The sequence below is a fragment of the Chrysochloris asiatica genome, unplaced genomic scaffold (genome assembly GCF_000296735.1).
Source record: "Chrysochloris asiatica unplaced genomic scaffold, ChrAsi1.0 scaffold00230, whole genome shotgun sequence".
Taxonomy (NCBI): Eukaryota; Metazoa; Chordata; class Mammalia; order Afrosoricida; family Chrysochloridae; genus Chrysochloris; species Chrysochloris asiatica.
In genome coordinates this window covers 422012-428123 of record NW_006408748.1, presented here as the reverse complement: position 1 = coordinate 428123, position 6112 = coordinate 422012, and the positions used below count along the sequence as shown (strand labels likewise).

At 38.9% G+C, this 6112-nt stretch overlaps 1 pseudogene; it reads right to left on the bottom strand.

Annotated features, from left to right (window-relative positions):
* Nucleotides 1-5886, bottom strand: part of LOC102834375 — a 58257-nt pseudogene extending 52371 nt beyond the window's left edge.
* Between the last annotated feature and the right edge of the window lie 226 nt (nt 5887-6112).

Here is a 6112-nt window from a genome sequence, read left to right as displayed (position 1 = left end):
GCTCCTTGGAAACCCTATACAGGATCACTATGGGATCAACTCGACGGCACTTAACAACAACAACAACAATCATTCGAGATAGCAACCCAAGGCTTTAATTTTTTTTCCAGTTCTTTCAGCTTGAAAAAAATACTGAGTGTGTTCTTTCCTTTGGTTTTCTAACTCCACGTCTTCACATTTTGTGCAACTTTACTTTTTTTTTTTAGTTCTCTTTTGAAATAGTATGTTCAGTTTTTTTTTATTTCATGATTTCTTCCATTTACTTTAGCTACTGTAAGTTCAAGAATAAGGTTCTGAGTCTTTTTTGACATCCATTTTGGTCTTATCTTTCCTATCTTTTAGATGACCTTTTGCTTTCTTCCTGCATGATGTTATTAATAACATCCATAATTCCTCTGGCCATTGGTCATTAGTATTCACTGCATCATATATGTTCTTTTTCTTTTTCTTTCAAGTTTTCAATATACAAATTTAATTTTCTCTCATACAGCATAAAGAGTAAGGTGCATCCAGGAATTCTCATATGCATCATACAATGGAGAAACAATAGTTTCAGACAATTAGTTAAGTGAACAAATTATCAGAGTAGGAAATACTGTTCATAAATATTACATGCAAAGTCTAAAAATCAAGCTGTGAAAAGTGGACCTATAACTGAAACTAATTAAATTTGAGATAAAGAAAAATATATATTTTGCCTTTTGCATTCTCCACAAATAAAATAATTTTAGGAGTAGACTTCTGCACTAAACAGCTATAGTAAAAGGAAAGAACTTCAACAAGTTTTAGCACTGATTTCCTTGGCATATTAATTTTTGGCTTATTTCCTTTTTCTTTCTCAAATTCAGCTATCTGATTAAATATATTGAGTAACTCTTGAGGTAAATTCCTTTTAACTCTCGTTTCTGAGTGTTCTTTGCCACTCAGTCTATTTTCTTCTAGAACCTCAGTTTTAAGATCATTCTCATAATTTTCCATTGTTTGTATTTAATTGATAACTTTGTTCATGTTTATTAAAATCACACAATCCAGAGTGAGTACATTTTTTATGGTTTTCGAGTGACTTCCAAGAACAATCTGAACTTGCTGGTGAAGTGGAATATCTCCCTGAACCTGGCTCCCACCTTTTATTTTTCTTCCTTCTACATCCTTGCCAAATCTCCTAAAACTATAATTTTTTAAATTTGTCCTCTGAATTCCTACAGAAGGATTCTGCAGAATCTTTTATACTGGAAAAAATTCCTTTCTGATTTATATAGCTTTTCTATTTTGCTACTGCTTGCCTGAATTTTATAGCTCTTACAAAAATCTCTTGGATCTTCAGACCTACCTCCAAAATCATAGGGAAGTTCAACAGAAGATGAAGAGAGCGGGTATCTATCTTTCTCTTTTACCTGTATCTTTTGATACAATAACCCATCCTGCTTTTCCAGTAGTTCTTTCACTTCTTGTTTTTTGGTTAAGAAAAGATGCTAAAGTATTGAATGGAATTGGGTAGGACTCATTTTCCATATCCTCATCTATCTGACTTAAGGATTCCTTAGATCAATGTCTTCTGAAACTGTGAGAAGACTCTGAACAGCTCTGCTTATGTTTTTTATGCCTTTTGTGACTGAAAGAGGAAAGGTTAATGAAGAAACTGACTCATCAGCAGAAGAAATGCTTAAAGAGGAGGAAGTTGATTTTCTTTTTTTTCTTCTTTAAATGTTTTTCCTCTTTTAAGAGTTTATGTAACTTTTCTGCACTTGTTTCTATTTTCTTTGTTTCCTATTTATCTTCTTTTTCAGCTTGTTTTTCTCTTAATCCCAAAGATTTCTGCATATACTTATGAAGTTTCTGCAAAGCATCCTCTACTTCTTTAAAACTTTCATCCAAAGCTAAAATTTTCTTGTCATAACTTTCAGCATTGAAAAACTTTTCTTCTTCCTCTGTCTTCCTCTTTCGACAAGTTTCTGGAAGAGATATTTGCTTGCATTCCTGTGAGTTGGACAGTTTTCCAGTGCAATTTAAAAATCTTCTATTGCTTTGTTCAGACTTCCTTTTGTTGCATGCGCTGCTCTATGAGCTACCATTTTGTCTCTTTCCAGAGCCTTATTGCATTCATTCATAGCATCAAATGGCATCCGAACTTAAGTAATCGACTCCAATATTCACACATTTTAAAGCCCAGGATGCAGACTGTTTCTTTCTCAATGCAGAAGCATAATCATCTTCAGAGAAGTTTTTGCTTTGCAGGTCTCTCATTAAAGATGGTGGGCCAGATTCTGTCCTGTTTTTCTTAGAAGGAACTCAGCTACTCCTGGATTGGCAAATCCCAAAGAACTCTGCAGTGATATTTTCATAAGACGCCAAAGAGTCGCTGTTCAGTTCCACACTCCTCCTGTAGAACAAAGGAAGCTCTTCAGAACTAATTACACCTCATTTAATACCAGATAAGTGTGGCGGAAGAGATGAACTGTAGCGAGATAGTGCAAGCTGTTCATGCTATCTGTTAACATCCTTGATTCCAGTTCGATGATGTTTCCAGTTTGGTAATACGAAAAAGGATCACCATGGCTACTGTGAGAAGACGCATCTCTTGATGGACAAAGAGCTGTGATTTCTAAGTGAGCTATCTCTCTCATGATGCCACTGCCTAAACAAATCACCACCATGAAAAACCCAAACTCCCGAATGGAATGAATTATTTCAATCCTTATATCAATATCTCGGAAAAACAACTCTCTCCGGTCCATACTAGGAATCTCCGTGAATTGCTCTAATGGTGACATGGTTGCATAGTGAACTTTCTTGTCTTCATTAACTTCAGAAACTGTAGGTGCATCCAACTTCCAGCAAAGTGCCAAAAGGAAATCTGCTTTTTGGGTGATGAAGTTTTGTATTTCAGTATTGTCAACTCTCTTCTCTATTCTGCCCTGTAACTGCTGGGCAGCAGGCCCGGGGACAGGCTCAGGAGACAACCCCAGGAAGCTCAGGTAGAGCAGTCTGTCCTGTTGTTTGTCAGTGACTGCTGCAGACAGTCTGGGTCCATGACTAGAATTTGCTGGACCCGAAGGGCAGTCAACTGTTAACTCCTCTAGGTCAGTGCCCACTACTTAAGTCTGTCACCCCGGAGGCACACATTACATTCTCTTATATGGTTGCATTCTGGAAGTGTTCCGATCATATATGTTCTTGAGATGGTCTCTTAATTCAGGTGGGGTATATTCAAGGAGTCCTGGTGTGGTGTTGTAGGATAACCACTGGACTGCTAGCCACAAGGTTGGTTCAAACCCACCAGCCGTTCATTGAAAACCCCATACAGGATGGCTATAAGTTGGAACCGACTTAATGACACTTAACCACAACAACACCAATATTCAAGGCCATAGACAAAGCCTGGTGGTGTAGTAGATTATGAATTGGGCTGTTGACTGCAAGGTCAACAATTGGAATCTCCCAGCCACTCCAGGGGAGAAAGATGAGGCTTTCTGCACCTGTAAAGATTTACCACATCAGAAACACTATACAAGGTTGCTGTGAGTAGGAACCGACTCAAGGGTACACAACAACAACAACAGCAACAACAACACAATCAAGATTATATTTTGGCTCTCATAGACTTGTTTTACTTCTCTTCAGTTTTAGATTCTGGACAGTGAATAAGGAAGATGGTAGAAGAATTGATGCCTTTGAGTTGTGGTGTTGGAGGAGAATAATGAAAGTGCCATGGACTGCCAAAAGAACCAATAGATCTGTTTTGGAAGAAGTGCAGCCAGAGTGCTCCTTGGAGGCCAAGATGGCTAAGCTACGTCTCTCCTACTTTGGACATATTGTCTGGAGGAAACAATCGTTGGAGAAGGATGTCATGCTGGGTAGGGTGGAGGGTCAGAGAAAAAGAGGAAGACCCCAACGAGATGGATCAGCCAGGTGGCATCATTGATGGCGTCAAGTGTGGCAGCGGTAGTGAGGTTGGCCCAGGATCGGACATTGTTTAGTTCTGCTGTGCATGGGGTCTCTATGAGTCGGTTCTGACTCGATGGCACCTGACAACAACAACAGTTTTAGATTCAGTTTGCATATGAGCAATTGATTGTCTGTTCCACAGTCTGTCCTGGCCTTGTTTGGGCTGATGATATGGAGCGCTTCCATCATCTGTTCCCACAGATGTAGTCAGTTTGATTCATGTGAATTCTATCTACATGTGTAGTCACCATTTATGTTGTTGAAAAAATGGTATTTGTTATGAAGAATTCATTGGTCATGCAAAATTTTATCATGCATTCTCCAGTGATATTTTTTATCACCAAGGTCATATTTCCCAACTAGGGATCTCTCTTCTTTGTTTCCAACTTTCACATTTCAATCACCAGTAATTATCAATGCATCTTGCTTACATGTTTGCTCAATTTCAGACTGAAGAAGTTGGTAGAATTCTTCAATTTTGTCATCACTGGCTTTAGTAGTTGGTGCAAAAATTTGAATAGAAGTTGTATTAAATGCTGTTCCTTGTAGTCATATAGATCTTATTATATCATAGGCAACATTGTATTTCAAGATGGATCTTGAAATGCTCTTTTTGATGATGAATATGATAACCAATCCTCTTCAATTTGTCATTCTCAACATAGTAAACTGCATGATTATCTGATTCAAAATGGCCAATACCTGTCCATTTCAACTCACTCATGCCTAGGATATTGATCTTTATGCCTTCCCTTTCATTTCTGACAACTTCCAATATTCCAAGATTCAAATTTTGTACATTTCACATCTTGATTATTAATGGATGTTTATAGCTACTTCTCCTCATTTCAAGTCATGTCCTATGAGAAAATGAAGGTCCCGAAAGCTTTGTTTCATCCATTTCATTTTGACTGAATTTACTTTGAGGGGGCAGCTCTTCCTCAGTGGTACTTTGAGTGCCTTCCAACACGAGGGGTTCATTTCCTGGCACTGTATCACAAATGTTTTGCTGCTATTCATAAGGTTTTCAGGGCTAATGCCTCAGAAATGGATTGCCTATTCCTTCTTCCTAATCAGTTCTTAATCCTTCTTCCTAATCATGCTGGGTAAGGTGGAGGGTCAGAGAAAAAGAGGAAGACCCCTAACGAGATGGATTGGCCAGGTGGCATCATTGATGGACTCAAGTGTGGCAGCGGTAGTGAGGTTGGCCCAGGATCAGACATTGTTTTGTTCTGCTGTGCATGGGGTCGCTATGAGTCGGTTCTGACTCGATGGCACCTGACAACAACAACAATCAGTTCTTAAGGAGCTCTGGTAGCATAGTGGTTATGAATCAGGCTGCTAACCTCAAGATCAGCAATTTGAAACTACCAGCTGTTCCATGGGAGAAAGATGAGGCTTTCTGCTCCCATAAAGATTTGCAGTCTCGGAAACCCTGTTCAGGGTCACTATGAGTTGGAACCGACCCTACAGTACTTAACACCAACAACAATCAGTTCTTAGCCTGGAAGCTGTGTTGAAACCTATCCACCATAGGTTAACCTGCTGCTGTTTGAAACACCAGTACCATAGCTTCTTGCCAACTACCACAGTATAACAAACCGATAGACTTTCTGGAGTCTTCCCTGGGAATGGTTAATGAATAATTACAATACAATGGTATATGTGTTGTTAGTACATTATATAGAATGGTCTGCTATCTGCAGGAGTTTGTTGTTGTTAAATGTTGATGAATGGGTCTGACTCCTAGTGATCCTATGTACAACAGAACAGAACACTGCCCAGTCCTGTGCCATCCTCAATCACTGCTGTGTTTGAGCCCATTGTAGCTAATGTGTCACTACATCTCACTGAGGATCTTCCTCATTCTCGTTTACCTTCTACTTTACCAAGCATGATATGCCAATAAGAACCAACTGCTTTGCGATGACTCTGACTCATGGTGACTGATGTACATCAGAGTAGAACTGCCCCACAGGAATTTCAATGGCTGATTTTTCAGAAGCAGATTGCCAGAGGTGGATGAACCTGAACCTTCAAGTTTTTGGTAAACAGTTGACCACATTAATTATTTGCAACATCTAGACACTCTCGTAATCTGTAAGTAGAGGAAGAAGGGATGTCACAGGGATACAAATAAATGGCATAAGGCATTGGGGTACCAAAG